A 20,464-nucleotide genomic window follows, 5' to 3' on the forward strand; every position below is an offset into this window, starting at 1 on the left:
GGGGCAGCTACTGCTTTACTAGTTGCAGTTGTCTCCTGCGGCGTGAGGACCAAGCGTGTGTGTCGGGGGGGGGGTCAGGAAGCACCTGGCAGCAGAGCCAGGCGCCGGCCCACCTGCCTCCCCCCACCAGCCCCTCCCCTGGCAGAAGACCCCCACGTGGCTGCCATCTGGACCACGTGTCAGGCTCTTCGTTTCAGTCTCTCCCATTTTTCTCTTTCCTCTTGCTCCATCTCCCCTGCTCCGGCCTTGAAGACCCAGGACTGAGCCTCTGTGGTCTCCTGGGTTCATCTTGTCCCCCCCCACCGCCCCGTCCAGTCCGCGCGGGGTGCAGGGCGCACAGCGGTGCTGAATGAAGGCTTCTGTCCGCTGCCTTCACCTGAGATGCCCAGTGCTCCGCTCAGGAGCCAAGGAGAAGCCCAGCCCTGCACCCTCCACACTGGCTGGGCCTCCGGCTCAACCAGTCCAGCCATTTCTAAACCCACCGGGCATTGGAAAACGTGCAGAGGCCCAGGCCTCAGTGGGTCTGAGCGGGGCCCCTGGAATCGGCTTGCTTCACACGCAGCCCTTCCAACCGAGTGGCGATGGGGAATCGGAGGCTGGGTGCAGCAGGCAGGGCTGGGCCTGCCCTCCCGCCAGGCCGTTCCCCACCCTGGTGTCGGGCGCGGATGGAGCGCCAGTGCACTCTGCTTCCACAAACATCTGTCTGGTTACCCGAGCACGGCTGCTACCTGAGAGCCCCAGGGCCCCCGCAGCTTCGAGCGGGAGCGGCGGAGGCCCCGTCTGGGCCTCCTTCACATTTGGTCCTAATTTCACGCTCCGCGGGCTCCCAGATTCCTGCGTTTGGTAATATAACTAGATAAATTCCAGTGTGGCGGCTGGTCTTATCCAGAGCCTGGTCTGATACTATCCAGAGCCCGGCTGGGGTGGGGGCAGGGGCGGTGGTGGTGCCGGTGTGGGGGCCTGGGGCCCGGAGAGGCAGCCCCCAATAGCACCTGGAGGGACCCCCGCACCCCCACCCTGTTCTAAGCTCCACCCTCGGTCCAGGTCAGCCCGGTCCTGGGAGCGCCCAGGCCGACCAGGTGTCAGGGACTGAGTGGGTGGGGCCCATGCCCACTTTGGGCTCCAAGGCCGGCGGCTGCCTGCAGCAGGGGGTTGGTGCTGCCAGGTGGGCTGGGGCTGGGCTGCTGGTGCTCGGGAAACGCTGGCCGGTTTTGCGACCCGGATCCCCTGAGGGACCCCTAGAAAGAGCACAGCGGCTGTGTCTCTGGGGTTCTCAGACTTCCAGAAGCTCTCCCCAGAGCTCTGCTGAGGAGCCCTTTGGGGTCAGCCAGGTGACAGCAGGTCCTGCCCGGGGCCCACTGCTTGGCACCCGCTGTCCAGCCCAGAGCAGGGTGCACAGCAGGGACTCGGCGCCAGCTGTGAAGGAGTGACCTGAGGGGGTCCTTGAGCTCCTGAAGAATGTACTGGAATTTCTTCTGTGGAGCCCAGCAGATCTGGGGGTGCCACGGGGAGTGGCGGGTCCCTCCTTTCTCTGGGCCTCTCTTCAGCAGCGTCAGGGTTGATGACACCAAGAGGACGACAGCGCCCGACGCCTCGATCTCAATTCCCCCCTCCGGGTCCCCCTGGCGTGGACACACCACGCTCCCAGGCCGTGTGGGAAGCAGCGCCCAGAAGCATTGCAAGGTCACCCACTCATGGTTCCCAGGGGTGAATGGGCTGGAGGAGTGAGTCAACCCACCGAACGTGCGGAAAACCCGGTAGGACGGACGTCAGGTCTTGGTGGCCCGGCTCAGCCTGCTCTGGGTGCAGCCGGAGCTGAGAAAGGGAGAGGACCCGGGACCTGGACTGCGGCCAGGAGGCTGGAGGGAGTGGGGCTTTGCCCCACTGGGCTGGTTGGGCACTCAGCTTCCCTGCTCCCTGGGGAAAGAGGGAGGGTGGCCTTTCTGTCCCCTCCTGTCCCCAGCCTGGCCTCCATCGGGGAGCTGTGCTGTGGCTGCCTGGGATCTCCCTGGTCCTTGGGGAAGCAGGCAGCGCCCGGGAGGCCCCGGGTCATCCCAGGGGAGGCCTGGCCCGGGGAGCCCCTTCTGAGGTGGGCCCTTGGAACCCGCTCCAAAGTGTGTCCCCCCCTGGAGCCCCCGCCTCTGCTTACTGCCCATTTGCCCAGAGGAGTGAAACTCGGCTGCTCTGGGGTGTGTGGTCACACAAGGCTGTGTCCCTGGCTCCACGGGGCCGGGTGGGTGGTACGGGAGGCTGTGGCCCCAGAGATGGAGTCTTGCTCAGGGTCACCCCAATATCTGCCTCAGAGTGAGGGCTGGGCACAGGCCAGAGACCCTGAACCGCCTCCCTGGGCCCCATGGTGGTGGTGGGAGGAGGGCGAGGCCCCAGCTGCTGGGCGTGGGGCTCAGCAGCCCCCAGACCTCTGCCGTCTGCCTCCCTGTGGTCGGAAAAAGCAGGCTCGGCTGGGGAGCAGCTCCTGGTCCACCCCGGGACTCCGGCAGGCCCTCTGGCCATGGACACCGGTGACCCAACACGGGAGGGAAATCTGACCTTCAGCCCAGAGGCTGCCTGGGAAGCTCAGGACCTGGGGTTCATGCCCCGCCCTCCTGCCACGCAGGGCCTCCCGAACCGACAGCTGGACGGGTCACCCTGGATGGCTCCCCAGGGCCTCCCCACAGGCATAAGTACACCATCCTGCCCTGAGGGCTCCTCTGGGCCGGGCAGGACACAACCCCCTTCACCAGCACCCTTAACCCCGAGAGCTGGAGCAGGGCCCTCAGGACTCCGTTTCACCGACAGGGCAATGGCCAGAGAGTGGCACGCGGACCACAGACTAGGGGTGGGAGCAGGGGCTGGACTTGGGGCCGCCACGCAGTCAGGGTCTTGTATGCTCCCCCCCACTTCTGCCCCACCCTGGCTTGCCCATGCGGGGAGGGCAGGGGTGCAGGCGTCTCCTTGTCCTCGGCAGACTGTAAGCCTGGTGAAGGCAAGGACCTGCTTTGCCACGTTTTTATAGTCGTCTGCCACCAGGGGGCAGTGCAGCGCAAGGACACAGGCCTGACTCCAAAGCTCAGGCGGCTCTGAACTGAGTTGGGGTCCCTGCGGGAAGCCCGCACCGGATAGGGAAAGCGAGGGACGGGGTTTTGCCCCCGTGGCTCCCCACCTCCCGCACGGCCTGCCCCCCTATGTTTCCTGGCGAAGGGCAGCTGGGATGTACCACTCAGGGCCTTTCTGGGGCTGTGCTGTCTGTGCCCCTCCCAGCAGCGTGTCAGGGAGTGGGGACGGGAGGGCGGGTTTGAGACCCCGAGGAAGCCCCAGCTCAGCTGCAAACGCTGCTGGCACTTCCTCTCCCTTAAAATAACCATGTGCAAGAAGCCGGGTTTGCAAAACCCTGTTTGCTGCTTGACATTTTTCTTTTTTCTTTTTAATGTCCTCTTCCAAGAACTGGGCGCAGCCCCTGGTACCGGCTCAGATCGTGGCAGGTCCACACGAGGGAGCTCCAGGCCAGGGTCTGCTGGGGCCATCAGCGCTCCGTTTATGAAGCACCTACTATGTCCCTGCGCGGGGCCAGGGCTCCACCCTCTGCTCCTCCCTTGGCGCTCACACAGGCTCTCCTCGAAGGCGGGGGATCAGGCGTGGAGTGAGGGTGTCCAGTGTGGCGGGGCAGGAGGGAGGAAGCACAGTCAGGACCTCAGTTGGCCTCTGCCCATCACTGTGGCTCAGCCTTGAGCTCCACGGAAGCCTAACAACTTTTAGCAAAACCCTTATGACGGGGCCAGACCTAGAGGGACAGGTGGCAGCTCAGAGACTCAGCAGGGACACGCCCGTTCCAGGTGACAGCCTGCAGGCCAGTGCGGCTATGCTCCGGATCCCTCAGCAGCACGGCTGCCCCGAGCAGGGAGAGCAGGCTTTCCAGGCCGGCCAGGCATAACCATGGGTCCAAGATGGGTGGGCCTGCCTGCTGGGGGTCCTTCCTGTGTCCACAGAGCGCTGGCCACTGCTCAGGCCCGAGGGAACAGCAGTGACCCCCCCCTTCCCCGAGATACTAAAGCATCCCAGTGGGTCAGCCACTCCCATCCATTCTGCCACCTGTCCTGGCCACTTGCCTGCCCATCACTCTGACACGTCTATTGTCCTCCTCGTGCTGACCCCAACTTTTGAGAACTCCTCTCCGTGTGAGGGCCATGGTGCCGAAGGGGCAGCAGCGCAGTCCCGGTCTGGGTTGGGGAGACCCCTGGGCCTAACCTCAGGGAGCTGTCCATCTGGGGGTGTGTCGGGGGCAGTAACCACCAAAACCACCATGGCATTGCCACCTTGTCCTGCCTCATTCCTGGCCTGCCTCCCTGCAGGGGCCTGGGCCGGGTTGGCACCCCAGCCATCGGCCAGCTCCCTGGGTGGGGGGCATCAGATTGGAGGTCTCACCTGGGCTACTCTGGCTCCTCTGGGGGCTCTGGGCGGCTGGGACCCACTGGAAGTTTCTGCTCAGAGATCCAGGTGGGCTGAGAACACACCCACCTCACAACTTCCTGGGGTCTCTGATCTGCTGGACCGCGGCCCTCACTGGAAGAACTATTGCCCTAAAGGATGCCCGCCCCCTGCCCTCCAGCAGTCCTGACCGGCAGGGGCTCCCATTTGGCTCTGAGGAAGGTCCACACCCCTGGACCTGCCCAGACGCCCACCTCTGCTTCAGGTAGGGTCTGAGCTGCGGATGCACATGCTGGTCTCAGGCCTGTCCTCGCCCCACGTCCCCTCGTGCCCTGGCTTGGGGGGACCCCTGCCCCTGCCTTCTGGTGGCTGCTTCCTTCGGGTCCTTCCTCTGCAGGAAGACGGCTCCCTCTGTCTGTCCACACCTGAGGCTCATCCGGAGCCGCCTCCTCCCCCTCTGGACTGGGAGCCCCACGGCCTCCACCATCGGCCTCACCTTGACACACAGGCCCTAGTAAACAACAGGCGCTCTCTACATGCTCGTGGACTGAGTCAGCGGCCAAAGCAGAGCCCCTGGGAGCTGAGCGCTGGGGGAGGGAAAGGGGGGCCTCTGGAACCACTTAAAAAAATTTTTTTTTTCTTTTTAGGGCCGCATTTGTGGCATGTGGAGGTTCCCAGGCTAGGCGTCGAATCAGAGCTGCGGCTGCCGGCCTCGCCGCGGTAGCAACGCAGGATCCGAGCCGCGTCTTGCGACCTACACCACGGCTCACGGCAACGCCAGATCCTTAACCCACTGAGCAAGGCCAGGGATCGAACCAACGTCCTCACGGATACTAGTTGGGTTCGTTAACCGCTGGGCCACGACAGGAATGCCCCCCAAATGTGTTTTTATTATAGTTGATTTACAATGTTCTGTCAATTTCTGCTGTGCAGCACAGTGACCCAGTCACACATTTATATACATTTTTTTTCACATTATCCTCCATCACCTTCCATCATAAGTGATGAGACATAGTTCCCTGTGCTGTACAGCAAGCCTCATGGCTAATCCACTCCCAAATGCAATAGTTTGCCTCTACTAACCCCAGTGGAGCCGTTGAGGAATTTAGGGGAAGATCGAGCCGTGCAATGGCTCGTGCGAGAAGAGTGAAGGAGGAGGGGGCGGCGGCCCAGGGGCCCGTGATCACATCTGCTTCTGCTCCTTGCCTGCTGCGATCCTGGGCAAACCCCACTGTCCCTGGGGACCTCCGGCTACCGGCCGGGAAAGCGGAGGCGCACTGTGCCTGCACCGGTGCTGCTCTGGCGAGAGCACGTCCGTCCCTCCCTTTAAGCCTCACCATCATCCTGGGGGCGGGAATTATTCATCCCATTTTATGGATGCGAAGATGGAGCCTCAAGGAGATAATAGCATGTGCCCAAGGGCACGCAGTCAGTGAGGGGCCGAACTGGGGCCAGGCTGGGGCTCAGGGGGCTTCTTCAGAAACGCCGCTTTCTCTGGCAGTGCCTGGCAGTTGGACAATCGCCCAGCCAGGGGCTGTTGGCCAGTCATCATGCTGAGTCCATTCCAGGACCTGGAGGGGGCTGGGGAGACAGAGGTTCAGGGCAGGGGGCAAGGCCAGCGCAGGCTTTGGGGAGGGAGCGGGGCTTCAGAGCCCGGAGCAGGAGCAAGGCTGGACGTAGGGGAGGGAATGCCCTACGAGAGCACAGACGCCCCCTCTCTGGCCCCAGGACCTGCCTCTGCCCACCTCTCTCTCCACTTGGCAGCCTCGCCCACAACTGCCCACAATCACCTGCAGCTTCTTTGCTCAGAGCATCCACAGAGACACCTAGAGAGTTGATGAGCTGCGGACTCTATGTCAGAGACCCACCAAGTCAGAAACCTGGGAGTGGCCCAGCCAGCCGTGCTTTGGCAAGGCCCACCTGTGAGCCCCCGCTGCCCTTCAGCATCGCCCCCCACCCCAGCCCACCCCAGGACAGGTACATGAGACTCTAGGGGGCCCAGGTGGCTCCGCTGAGGCCGCTGAGTTGGGGACACAGACGCCTGTGGAGGTGGTGCTGGCAGGTAGCGCAGAGCGGCCCCGTGGTGTGAGTCCTCACAGGGCCCGGGGGGGTTGGGACCTGATGCAGATGTCACCCTCTAGCCCTCGCGACTCCTTGGAGCCCCGGGGGATTGTCCCATGTCTGCAATTGGGACAATTGAGGCTGCAGCAGGATGCACCTTGCGGGAGCCCAGCAGGGAGCAAGGGGCAGGGGGCAGGGTTCCCATTTCAGGCTCGTCCCGCTCAGCAGTCCAGGCAGGGTGCTGCAGCCAAGCTCCAGGAAACTGGCCACCTCATTCATGCCCTATGCCACCCCCCGGCTCAGGCCATCCTCAACCCCCTCATCTGGGCAGCTGTGGTTTGTTATATACGTGCTCTTGCGAGACCTTCACTGCAGCCCCCAAGAGGTTTGGCTCCGATAACTCCTCCTCCAGGCAGCCTGGGCTCGTGCCTGTGGGTGCGGCTCTCCTTCGCATCCCTGGTCTGCCTTGGAGTCAGAGAGCCTTGCGTGTGAATCCAGGCTCTCCTCCTAGGGCCAGGGTGGCCCCGGCCATGGGCGTCCTCATCTTTAGAAGGCGACGCTAATGTCACTCCCCAGCCCTCCTTCCTCCCTCCCCAGCCCCCTTCCCCTTTTCCAAGAGCACCTATGGAGCGTGGGCAGTGTGCCAGCACTGTGCCCTGTGGCAGACACCGTGATGAACAGGAGCAGGGTCCCTGCCTCCTCGTGGCCTTCGGGGAGGACTGAGGGCATCCTGGATGCGCACCCTGCCGGGAGCCTGGCCTGAAGATACCAGTGGCCTTGACAGAGCCCTTGTGGCTTCCTCTTCTTCGTATTTTGATTTTTCTCTCTATTTTCGTCTTTGGTCTTTTTAGGGCCTTACCCACGGCATATGGAGGTTCCCAGGCTAGGGGTCGAATCGAAGCTGTTGCCGCCAGCCTACATCACAGCCACAGCAACGCCAGATCCCTAACCCACTGAGCGAGGCCAGGGATTGAACCTGCAACCTCATGGTTCCTAGTCGGATTTGTTTCCACTGCGCCAAAACGGGAAGTCCTTTTTTTTTTTTTTTTTTAAACAAAACAAGATGACTTCATGGAGGCTGTGCTGAGGTCTGTCTTCCTTGCACGTCATCAGCCAGTCTGGGCCACGGCTCTCCCTGCAGACAGGCCAGCAGTGCTTTCCGCATCCTCTGGAATGCGGCGCTGAGCTCAACTCTCCTAGGCTGGGTCTCAAACATCTGGGGTTCCGGGCCCTCGGCTCCGACCGAATGTCCAAAATAAGCCCCTTCCCTGCCATGGTTGCCCTTTTCCTGGCTGGGCTCATCCTTCAGGCCTTCCTCCTTTCACAGACTACACAGCTGTTTATTGTCTCTCCCCGCCCCCACCGCCAAACATTTGAGTCCCCGAGGACAGGGGCTCCATCTGTTTTGCTCCTTGCTGTATCCTGGTGCCCAGAACGGCAGCCCACAGTAGGCACCTAGTAACGCTCAGGTGAGGGTTGAGAGAATAAGTGAACCCAGTGGGCAGGCCTGGGAGGGGGTGATAAGTAACCGGACCAGTTCTGCTTTTCGAAAACACCTCTGTGGCTGCGGGGTGGATGGGTAGGCATGGCGAGGGCAGCGGCCATCCAGAGGCTGTCGAGGGCAGTGAGAGGAGAGGGTGGGGCCAGAGAGAAAGGGAGGGGAGGGGGCGACGGAAGGGAGCATGAGCAGGACTGTGGAGGCAGGATGGGGAGGGGGACAAGGATGAGTCCTGGCCGCTGTGTGACCGGAGCCCCTGAGTTAGCGACGCTCCTGCCTGTGAGGGGCAGGGCAGTGGAGTACCACCTGTGCCTCCAGGCTCTGGGTCACCCTGCATAGGTCACTTAACTCCTCGGTGTCTCCGTGTGCTCACTGACAAAATGGGGCTGGGATGCCTCTCCTAACTGGGACCACGAACCCACATCATGAGGAGAAGCATAAGCTAACCAGAGTCCCGGCCAAGATGGAGGAGCAGGGCCCAGCGTTACCCTACAACCTAAAACGATTAAGAATCTAGGATGAAATCTATGAAACTGACATCAGATGAGGAAGGACCATCCTCAAGAGATGGGCAAGGAATGAGGAGAGTCCAGGACTGTCCCAGCTCTGTGCCTGGTGAGAGTCTCCAGTCTGTGGGGCAGGGGAACCAGGTGAGCCCTGCTGCTCCCCCCTGAGTCGAGGAGGATCCAAGGATGCTACGTGGCCAGGGGTTGCAGGGAAGGGTCCTAGAGAGGGGAGCTGTACAGAAAGACCTATGAATCTCCGCAGAGGGTCCCCTTGAGTCGTTGGCTGAGTACTGATCAGCACACGTCTGTGAGTGAAACTCCCTGAGGTCAGAGAAAGAACAGTTTGAAAGAATTCTAGGGAATTACACTCAAAGCCCACACAGTCTGTGAATGGTTCCTGTTCCCATCAGCAAGGAAAATGCCATAATTCCTGGAGCACTAGGTACAGCACTTAGAAGGGTTTTGGCTACATGTGCCTGGTCTTGCCTCCCAAAACATAACAGGTAGGGCTCAAAAGAAACTTTACAAGTAGCAACCACATCCCAGAATAAAGCTCACTCGTACGTAGAGAGGTCTAGCACCCAACAAGGTAAGACTCACAATGGCATCCAGTAAAAAAAATTACTTGGCATGCAAAGATGCAAACAAATGCAATCCACTACGAAGAGAAAAAGCCATTGAAACTAACCCAGAAAAGGCACAGATGATAGAATTAGGAGACAAGGACATTAAAATAATTATAACTGTCACCCACATGTTCCAAACACTAGAGAGAAAATGGGACACATTAAATACAAACATAGAAGAGGTTAAAAAGAACAAAACCAAACTTCCAGAGATAAAAGCAGGTATGAGATGAAAAATGCACCAGAGGGGGGGTCACGTAAAATGAGAGATTGCAGATGCAAAGACAGGTGAACCGAAAGACAGCCACAGAAACGACCCAGAGTGAACACACAGAAATCCAAGACTAAACAGAAAAGCGAACAGTGCTTTGGGGAGAGGCGAGAAACCTTAAGTGACCTGATACATGTGGAACTGGAGCCCACAAAGGCAGGGGGATGCAGGAAAATTATGAGACGATGTCCTGGGTGAAACATTTCCCGAGTGGGTGAAAACGTATGGGCTTACAGAGCCAAACGCTCAAGGAAACACAAACACAACGTATGAAGAAAACAACACCCAGGAACATTACAATCAAATTCCTTAAAACCAGGGGTAAGGAGAGAATCTTAGAGGAAAAAAAGCACATGCCCTGGAGAGGAACAAAGAATGACAGCTGACTTGCACGGGCGGCAATGAAAGCCAGGAGACAGTGGGCAGCGTTTTTAAAATCCTGAAAGCACATCAACCTAGAATGTTCTTCCCGTAAAAAACGAAAACCAAAACAAACAAACACAACCCCCCCCCCCCCAAACCAAAAACCTCTCTGTAATTAAGGTGAAATAAAAACAGTATTAGGGCCTGTCCCTTCTTCCCGGCTATGAATTCCTGGAGGGTGGGGTCCACAGCTCAGCTCCTTGCTAGGGTACCCATGATGGAGAAGTCTTATTTTCTCATTGGGCTTGGGTTCCCATGGTCCTACCTGAGCAGTTGTGGGAAGCTCTCCTCTCGTGGGGGACTAGGTGGAATCTGGCTTGTCTTGAGGGAGGCCCAGGTGGAGGAGGCTGTGGACCCTAAGGGGCCCTCCCCACCGGGGACCCCAATGTCTTGGACCCAGGCCCTGCCAAGTGAACACACGAGGAGGGGGGAGAGGCACGTTCCGTACAAAACCCCTGCGCTTGGTATTCACCACTCAACCCCCCAGGAGGGTGAAAGGACAAAAGAACGTATAATGTTTTTTAAAAACAACAAACCGCAAAAAAAAATAAATGTTCGCTGTTCACAGGGTTACAGCGGTTTCCATGGAGACAGCTGTAAGCTGGGTGCACGGAGGTGAGAAGGTGGGACTCCTTTTAACCCAGCAGATGAGGGCACCCGCACAATTTCCGCCCAAGAACTGGGCGCCTGGCTGCTGGACCGGAGGAAGGGAGGCAGGGAGCAGCAGAGCGCCGCTGCCCGCCCCCTGGCCCCCAACACTGATTTCAGGCCTGATTAGAATAACCCTGTGTGGCTCTCTACCGTGTAGGCCGAGTCTCCAGGCACAGCATCTTCTGGGCACCTGCAGCTCTGTGCGTGAGGAGGACGGCCGCTGCGGACCAGGGCCCGGGATCACCCAGGAAACAGCTGGCCTCGAAACGAACACCCAGGCTGCTGGTTAACTTGAAAACTCCCAGCACACCCCACCCAGCACAGGCTGGGCGGCCCTGAAATTCCCGCCCTGGCTGGAGGCAGCCCAGGGCAGGTGGAGGGGCCAGGGCCGGCCCTTGCCCCGGAGCTGTGTGTGTGTGTGTGTGTGTGTGTGTGTGTACCTGTCTGTGTATACGCATGTGTCTGTGTGTTCTCGTGCGTCTGTGTGTCTATGTGCGTATGCATGTGTGTATATATGTATGTGGGGTCATGTGTGTGTGTAAAGGCGTGCGTGTGTGTGTGTGTGTGTGTGTGTGTCTGTGTGTGGTGCTAATGGTGGCTAGAGAGCAGGTGATCGGGGGCAAAGGTGAATCAAGCCGCCTGTTTGTTTCAAAGACACTGGCTGGACCGTGGGTTGGGGGGGGGGCTCTGCTAGCACCACCCTGTCTGGACATGCCTTTAAGTTCAGACGCCCCCAGAGGACCTGGCACCTACCAGGGAACCGTCCTCTCTCCCCCAGGACCCCTGCCTTTGTCTGAGATCAGTGTGGCTCATTCAAAGCAGACCCAGCTTCTGCCCTGTGGGAGGGTCCATAGCGGGGGGTGAGGCCAGATGAAGGTGGGGGATGGAGGTGAGGGGGGGCATGCAGTGAGGGAACCCATGGAGCTGGAGGGGGCGGCGAGGTCAGTGGAAGAGGGTGGAACCAGGGACTCGCAGAATCTAAGCATCCATGTCCTCGAGTCGGGAAAATCAGAGCATCCGACTGACAGATGCTTAGAATCCGAACCCCCCTCTCCCCCCCGCAAAACCTTTTCTCTTAGATTCAGAAGGGACTTTGTTACCTGACCCAGTCAGCTGCTCAGTGAACAGCAAGGGACCTGCTTTCTTCCTGACATCCCAATTCACCCAAGAGCGCCAACCGCAGCGCTCAGAAGACTGGTCTCCCTCGGGAACTCGGGAGGGCAGAACCTTCTCTGCCTCTTGGCCACACGTCAAGCTTTTCCCTCCTCCCTGCGGTCACCTCAGGTCCTCTCCAAGAACGAGCCAGGAGGAGCCCGCACACTGTCATCCTGGGGACAGGGGTCCCCAAGGGCAGCGGCGGCCCCCTGGTCCATTCCTCACCCCGCATCCACTCACCGCCTCTTCATTCATCGGACAGTTTGCGGGGCTCGACCCCCTGCTGGGCCTGCAGGCACCGGGGCTGCAAACCTGCGTCCAGCCCTCCTCCCACACCTCCAGCCCCTCGGCCAGGCGGACTCGGCCACTCCCTGGTAAACTTCTGGGGGCCACGCAGCTGCCCTGGGCAGCCTTTGGGGGTCCAGGCTTCAGCAAAGACCCTGCCCGAAGCCATCTGCTTACATCAATTTTCCTTCAGAAAAAAAATCGGGCTCAGCCATTTTTAGGTGAATGTGGGCGTGTTGTCGAAAGGGCCCGTCTTGCAGATTAAACGATTTTTTTTTCTAAACCCTTAGCCGTTGTCAGTGAAGAAAGGCAGCATTAACCCCCGAGGCCTGGCCAAGAGCCGAGGCCCCCCAGGGGAGGTCGCCTGCCCCGGGACCACCGACCGTCCTGTCTGACGAGGAGATTCCCGCAGCCGCGGGGGACCAGGCCCTGCGGACGCCCGGACCCTGGCTCGGGCCGCGCTCCTGCCATGCTGGCTGGCTCCCCGTCTCTGGCCAACTCCGAGCCGCTCTTTCCCTGAACAGGTTTGGAAGGGAGACCCGAACGGGAAAACAGATGCCTTCTGCAGCTTGAACTAGGGGGTGTCTCCGTCCAGGAAGAGGTCGGGCAGGGGCCACCCAGCCTCCCCGGCGGAAGAGACGGGCCTCACGGGCCTCAGAACAACACGCAAGCATCCGGCCACCCGGCAAAAATCTACAAGCGCCCGGACCCGCATGCGGCCCTGAGCCAGGTCTGGGCTCAGGGATGAGCCAGACCAACAGATGCCCCATCCTCGACTGGCTCCCAGGCCAGGGGCAGAGGGAAGCCAGCGGGGGTGGCGGGGGTGGGGGGGATGACAAGCCACAGAGCTGAGTGCTAATGAGGCAGAGGGCCTGTCCTGGGCCTGACCTCCCCGAGACGTGGTGCGAGTGCAGGGGTGCTTTCTCGAAGGGCAGATGTGGAAGAAGCTGGGACCTATACCCTCCAGGAAGGGTCTTTCAAGCTGGGAGGCAAGGAGACAGGGGGCCCTCCTGCCGGGGGGGTGGCGGTGACGGGTCTCGAGTGTTCCAGAATGGGGAGTAAGCACCGCAGGGGAGAGAGAAGCAAACCATAGGATGAGGGTGGGGGCTGACGGGGTCTGTTCCCCGCAGGGTCCCCTGGACCCTACTAGGGCTCTGGGATGTAGCCACAAGGCAGATGGCTTTGAAGCGGGGACCCTGAGTCCAGCACGAGTGCCAGCCCACAGCCCCTCCCCGCCATGCCCAGAGACCCCAGCATCTAGCACCAGGCTGCCTTTGTCATGGGTGTGCGGGCTCTTCCAAGGGGCACGAAGCATTCCCACCACCGCCCTGTGAGGGGAGCGCACCCATCCTTGTTTGTACCGAAACTAGGGCACGGAGAGAGAGGTTTAATCCTGAGCCTGAGGTCACGGTGCCGGGGGTGGGGCTGAGCTGCCTGTCCTCACCCTTTCGCCTGCTCAGGACCTTCTGCTGCATCTGCAGCCCCGCCAGCCCCCTGTCCACCTCCCCGACGCCCTCCTCCTCTCCCCACGCCTCCGCGCCACCCCCCCGCCCCAGCCCGGGTCTCCGATGTGGATAATCCCCAGAAGAAAAGGACAGACGACAAAAACCAAGCCACAGCCCAGGGGTGATAAACACCATTGCCAAAGCGATTATTCAAGACACCGTGTCTTAAAACAAAATATTTTTTGGAACTGGAAATCTGTTTGGTGATTAGAGGGAACTCTCGTGTGGGAAGTTCCGCGAAGGTAAGATTGAAGCTGACTGTATTTTTAATTCTGTAAATGGGTTCGCACTGAGCCAGGAGCCTTTTGCATAATGAGTGTTTTAACCAAACAAACCCTCAACACAGGTAAATACCAGAAGCTCACACGGTGACAAAAGAGATGGCGGCTGCTTTTCTGGCGCAACGTTGAGACATTTTTCAGTGTCTTCCTTCGAATCAGAATTGGATGCTCCCATGCCGGGATCAGCCCTCTCAAAGCCCCTGCAGGTTCTCCAACATTTTGAGGGGGGACCCTGGCTGGAAAGGACTCAGGACTCTAAACGTGGGTCCTTCCCTAAGCCAGCGGCTCTGCTGGGCTCTGGGGCAGTGGCCGGTGGGGAGGGAGAACCCCTGTGGCGAAACGGTGTCTGGGTCAGAAAAAATGAGCATTTTCATTTGGTCTTGGAAAGCCCTGGAATGTACGGAGGGAGGGGGCCTTCTGTCGAAGCCAAGGGGAAGACAAGGTGTGCTGAGCGCCTTTCCAAGGTCCGGGAGAGGCCCTCAGCAGTGTTACGGATGAACTGGTGAGCTCCCCAAGCTTCCCGTCCCACCGCAGGGGTCAAACGCAGCCTCCACCCCCGCAGCCCCCTCGGCCGCCCCTCACATGCTTGGCAAGGTCGTCCCGCTGATACTAGGCGATGCTTCAATAGCAACAACAAGCCGATCTGGCTCAGCAGGGCCAAGAGGCAGGGGCGAGGCTTTGCAGGGGGTCTCTCACTGCTCGGCAGCAAAATCCTCCCAGCGCAGGGGGCGGGGGGGGAGCCTTTTTAAGCCTGGCAAAGAGACCAGAGGCCACATTGGGGACACCACCTTCCATCACAGCGCAGGTCTGACCACTCAAAGCCAACGTGAGCTCCGGGAGTGGTCCAGCAGCTCTCTTCCAGCCTGGGCGGGGGCGTGGCAGGGGGAGTCGGGCATCTTCCCTGGGCTGCTGATACCAGCCAACGTCACCCTGCATCCCCATGGTGGCAGAAATGCCCCAGCTCTCCCCCACCCCTGCCCCCTGCTCCTTCCTCACCCTTCAGGGCTTCGCTTCCACCTCCAGGAAGCCGCCCCTGACTGCTCCGGCCCATGGGGTACCTTCCTCTGAATCTGGGACACCTGCCAGCTCACACCCCAGTTACAATCTACCCAGCACTGCCCTTGCCCTGCGATTTTGTTCTATTCACAACCGTCTGTCCCTCCGCTGCCACCCCCGCCCCCAGCCATGAGATCCCGTGGGGGTCAGGCTGCTGAACAAATTTTAAACACTACACAACACAGATGAAAACTGGGGTGACCGGCACACCTGTTTACTAACTCGGGTCTGGGGAAATGAGGTGCTGGCGGGGAAGGATGCTCCACCTTGGCTGAAAAAAGGACAAGGGACGAGACACAGAGACAAGCCCTGAGTGGCACGCGGTGTGGCCACAGTGGATGACCCAGAGCTAATACCGGGCTGGGCCGCAGCCGGGAGCTGGGGCGCTTCCCTGTGACAAACAAGCAGAGCTGGATGGCTTGATTATTCTTTTTGCTGCCAGCCTACACCACAGCCACAGCAACACCAGATCCGAGCTGAATCTGACCTACACTGCAGCTCATGGCAATGCTGGATCCTTTAACCCACTGAGCACGGCCAGGGATTGAACCTGCGTCCTCATGGATGCTCACTGGCTTCATTACTGCTGAGCCGCGACGGGAACTCTGGTTGGTTATTCTTTTACAGCAAGCACGCATTCATTGTGTTTTATAAAAACCCCTTAATGTAGAGTAAAACGAATATCTATTAATTAAAAATGTGAGCAGCATGGAGATAGTCCCTTTTCTGCGGGTAGAGCCCTCTTCTTACTTTGGTGCAGGGTCAAGGTGTTTTCGAGAACAGTGTGTCTCAAATGTCCCTGAGCGCGAGAATTACCTAGGGAGGATTTTTTTCTTTTAGTTTTGCTTTGTTTTGTTTTGGTGTTTTTGGCCGTGCGCCGGCAGCATGTGACAGTTCCCAGGACAGGGATCACACCCACACCACAGCAGCAACAACGCCGGATCCTTAACCTGCTGTGCCACCAGGGAGCCCCCCAGGGTGCTTCTGAAGCCGGTCAGGAGGGGGCCTGAGAATCTGCATTACGCCCCCAGGGATGTGGATGCTGCTGGCCTGTGCAGGACCACTGCTCCAGGGTGAGGTTTGCATGGATGTGCAATTAAACACAGCCAATAATGATAACGAGAGAGAAGATGTTCTCCAGGGAACCGGGGCCTGAGCACAGGCCCAGCCGCCAGACAGGACCAGCTCTGGCAGCGTCCCGAGGGGCCACCTCTGCCCCTGCTGTTGTGTGCAGAATCGGTGCACTTGGTCAGGAGAACTGAGGTGCAAATAGTGGTCAGGGAGCCAGTGTGGTCCCCGTGAGGGGTACCTAGTGATAAGGGGCAGTGCCCTGCTGCTTGTCTGGGGCAGACCCAGGCCAGCCAGTCCCGAGGCCAGCCTGTGGCTGAGCCGGGAAGCGGGCACCATGGAGGCTGCCCCAGGGTCGACCTGACCCGGAAGAGAGGTTAGAGCTCAGCAGTGCCTGGACTTGCCTCCCCGCTCAGCTGGAACAACCAGTGAGGTAGGTGTTATTCTTGTCATTTTAAGAATGAAGAACCTGAGGTCCAGAGAGGCTGAGTAACCTCCCTAAGGACACACAGCTAGGACACAAACATAGCTCGGGTCAGCCCCAAAGGCTGTGCTCTTATCCACCCGGCTATACTGCCAACTTGTCTTCAGTGGTCGGAGGATGCGTCAGGTGAGGCTGGAGCTCCGGGAGCCTGGCTTGTTCTGGGGCCACTGCCCAGGCCCCCAACCAGCCTCCACCTGGGCCCCCAACTGGTGCAGCCCACTCCCACCTCTGCTACCCAGGAAAGCCGAGCCTGGCATCTGCCCACTTCTTGCTCTCCCTGCTGAGCCTCCGCTGTCTCCCATCCGGCTGGATGCAATGGTCTCCTCTCAGGCCTCCCTGCCTCCAGCCTCACCCTCTCCAAGGTATCTCCCACACCACAGCCTGAAAACATTCTCGAAAGGCCAGATCTGGCCATGGTCCTCCCAGGCTCTCGCTGCCTGTGGCTCTGGTGGGCCTTGGAGAGAGCCCGCCCACAGAGCCGGGCTTGCCTGATCTGACCCCCCTTGGCTCCCCACATCCAAGGTGCCGGGGCTGTCATGAGGATTGTTTTCTTAACCCCCCTCCAAGGCCACCAGGGAAGTAAGGGCCGCGGTGCCCACTTCAAGGCCCAGGACCAGGGTCCCACAGCCAGGAAGCGGTACCCCCAGGCTTGGAAGCCAAGCCTCAGTCTGAGTTTGGGGCTCTTGCTACCACCCCCGCCCACCCCAGGACAAGCTGGTCCATCCACTCAGCTTGCCCCTTGCAGGGCCCTCCATCCTCGGGAAGCCCCCAGCAATGGGGAGGGGCCAAGGCCTGGGGGAGGGCTCTCCAAGTCCATCCTGTTTGTTCGGGAGGGGACCCGCGTCCAAAGGGAACAAAGAGCTTTGCAAAGAGGAACAAGCACGCCCGTACCCAGGCGCCTCTCTGCTCCACGGTGGAAAGAAAGAAGCTGGCAAAAGCCGAGGAGGCCGGCCTTGTCAAATCCCCTCTGGAGCAAGTCCAAAGGGATGGAGGCGCTGCAAGGAAAGGCAAGGCTGAGAAAAGCAGTAGAGCAGGTCCGAGAAGCCCAGCAGCCGTGGCCTCGGTGGAGCACACCCGGGAACGGATGCTGGGTGCCAAGGCCAGGGCCGGGGTCTCGCTTGCCCCCCAAAGGCCCGTGGGGAAAGCAGAAGCATCCCCCTTTTTGCACACAAGGTGGCTGAGTGATCTGCCCCACGGAAGCTGGGAATCCACGCTCTCTGCCCCGCAAATGCCTTTTTACTGATGCACAAACATAGACTTGCTACTTTGGAGAGAGTGGCAGGGCTGGGAGCTGCACAGCGCACAGGACAAGGGTCGGCTGCCACCTGCCCGGCCAGCCGGGGGCCAGAGGTAATTTACTGAGATGTAATAAATCTCTGGACAGCTCTGCCGGCCCCCTCGCCCCTCCTGAGCGCTGTAATTATTCCTCACGCATCCCGCTGCCATCACTTCATAGAACAGGCCCACCTGGCAGGAGCCCAGGGGCCTCTCTGCCAGAGTGGGTCCCAGTGCTGCGTAGCCTCCAGGCCGGCCGGGCCGTGGGGCTCCCCCAGAACCTGCACCAGGAGTCAGCGACTTAGCACCAGCCCTTAAACACGCAAGACTGGGGTACTAGGGGGGTTGGTGGGATTGGGGGCTTGGGCCTAGGTCAGCCCTGAGATTTCAAAATCCCTCCGAACCTCCCCAGGATCGTGGTTCCCCCAGCCTTACCCGCTCCATACGGGGCTTAGACAAGCAGAGCTGCGGTGGGCCACGGGGACACGACGGGACTCAACCCATCATTTCGCAGATGGGAAACCGAGGTCTAGAGAGGGACAGTGACTTGTCCGAGGTCACCCAGGAAGATGCACAGAGCTGGCAGATGAGTCCTTGCTCCTCCCGCTGTGCCTACCTTTTCCCCGAGGGCCCTTTTTTCATGTTTGACAGTCGCGCAGGCAAAAACAATGCGTGTCTGGGGATGCAAAGCCTCAGGGGCTGGAGGGGGGGCCCCGGGGTGGGGGTTCTCCCCACCCCCCAAAGGAGAGGCAAAGGTGGAGAAGCGGCGACCCTTCCACGTGTCAGCGCCCAGAGTAGAGCATCGGCTTGCTCCTGAAGGGCCAGCAAGGCTCCCCAGAGGCCCCCCCCCTCCGCCAGCCTCAAGCATCCTGGGGGCACTGAGTCTGGGAGAACCTGAGGGTCCTTCCCAGACCCCCAACCTTTCGGGAGGCCATGGCCAGGCTTTCCAAGTGAATCGGGCCAGTCATCCCCCCTGGAAATGCAGTCAATAGGAGACCGGAACGCAGCAGGACCCCGGGCTCAAGGATCACCCTGTCTGTCCTTTTCACATCATGCAGGTGCTTAACAAACCACTGCTAAATAAAAGAATGAATGAAGAAAACCCCACATGGCCGGAGCCCCAGTGTCAGGAGGGAGACGGGGTTTTCACAAGTTTCCAGCCCCCCCCCCCCAAGCTCTTTAGAAATCTCAGATTCAGTGCACATAGGATTAAACAGCCTCTCCCCCAGGTGCTTGCACCCATCTGCCTAGGTAAGAGGGTGGGAAGACGGACGTGTGTGCTTTCCTGGCAAGCCGAAACTTTGGGGAGGGGGGTTGCAAGTTCTCATTGCTCCTTGAGGCCCCCCAAGAGTCTGGCCTGGGTGGAGGGGAACCTTGGAGGAAGCCTGGCGGGTTGCCCCTTCCTGCTTTCCAAAGCCAGCTTTCTGGGGAGCGTGCAAGGGGGCATGCTAGGGCGATGGCCTCCGGGACACCCCTCCACCCTCGAGCAGGGTCAGGGAACTTGACCGTCAAGCTTCTAGGCTTAGAGCTGCAGGGGGCTGCACCCTGGCAGGATTATTCACGTCCACGTGATCCTCCCTCCTCCCCCCCTCAAGCCGAGATTTTAGACAAAGGTGAGTGGGAGGGGGGTGGCAGGGGGCAGAGGCTGGTTTGTCTGAGGCCAGCTCTGCCACTTCCTGGCTGTGTGACCTTGGGCAAGTGACTAAACTTCCCTGAGCCTCAGTTTCCTCCTCAGTCAAACAGGGCCAATACCCCCTTTCTCCTGGGTGCTGGGCGAATTGAAGGGGAGAAAACACAGGGCCCATTCCAGCGTGGTGTCTTGCAGACGGCAAATTTCGCTTAAGAAAGGTCTCGGTCCCTGGTAGCAGAGAGAATGGGGGCCAGACCCCTCTTGGAAACTTTCCCTCTGCAATATCCCTCCTTCCCAGGTAGGGAGAGAAAGGAGGCACCCCTTGGCACAGGGGTGCCCCTGCTTCTCCCTCAGGCTCTCGCTGCCCACCTCCGTCTCTGTCCGCAGCCTCCTCGACAGAGACGTACTTTGAGGGCTGCTGGAGATCAGACGGGTGTCACCAGCCCCAACAGCTGCGTGGGACAGGGATCTGGCAGCCAGGCAGCCAGAGGAAGGTTGCAGTAGGGGTTCCAGACAAGGTGGGCACTGAGCCGGGGTTCCCCGCCGGCATCCTCTGTCCCCACGCCCTGTGACCCGCGCGCCCGCTCGGCCCTTACCTTGAACCATGGGAAGCGCGCTGCCCCGGGCCGGCCGAGGACTTGAGCGCACGTGACGGGGCGGTCCGGTGTCCGTCCCAGGCCAGGCGCAGCTCGCAGCGGCTGCTCAGGCTCAGGCCACAGTTGCGGCGCCTGTTGGGGCCCAGCGGCAAGGAGGGCGCCGGAGAGGACCCGGAGGCCCGCGGAAGGCGACTGCGTGCCCTGGCGGGGGCCCCCTGCCCGCGCCGCTGCGCCGCGGCTCCGGACGGACGCCCAGGCTGGCGGCTCCCGGCTCCCGGCACGCGCGCGGCTCCAGCCCAGTCCCGGGCGCGGGGCGCGCGCAGGCGGGGAGGGCGCGCGCCCGAACCCGGCGGAGAGCGCGCCGCCGGCTCGGCGCGCGCCGCCGTCGGGGGCTGCGGGGAGCGGTCCGGGAGCTGTCCCTGGTGCTGACGGCTCGTCCGCTCGGGGCCGAGGCCTGGGGGCGACCCCAGCCCCGCCCCGCACCGTGCGGGGCTCCAGTGGCTCTTCGCCTGCTTTCCTGGCGCTCCCCGTTTCCACAGCGTTGGTTGGGATTTGGAGTCAGGGCGAAGCTGCTGTTTACTAACGGTGCGACCTTGGGACAAGTCCCTTACTCAGGGAGTCTCTGGGTTCTCCATCTTCAGAATGGGCCTGATAGCAATGCCTGTGAGGTT

At 60.5% G+C, this 20,464-nt stretch overlaps 1 protein-coding gene across 1 annotated transcript in view; it reads right to left on the reverse strand.

The window, feature by feature from the left end:
• Positions 1-20,096, reverse strand: part of FAM163B (family with sequence similarity 163 member B) — a 29,986-nt gene extending 9,890 nt beyond the window's left edge. Inside the window, exon 1 of the mRNA XM_003353703.5 lies at positions 19,794-20,096. The gene's annotated coding sequence lies outside the window, so the exon portion shown is untranslated. The remainder of the gene's footprint in view (positions 1-19,793) is intronic.
• Between the last annotated feature and the right edge of the window lie 368 nt (positions 20,097-20,464).

Source organism: Sus scrofa, chromosome 1, assembly GCF_054392235.1.
Source record: "Sus scrofa isolate SSC_HxYL_T2T_F1_AM1 chromosome 1, Sscrofa_HxYL_maternal_Yorkshire_Landrace_v2.0, whole genome shotgun sequence".
Classification (NCBI taxonomy): domain Eukaryota; kingdom Metazoa; phylum Chordata; class Mammalia; order Artiodactyla; family Suidae; genus Sus; species Sus scrofa.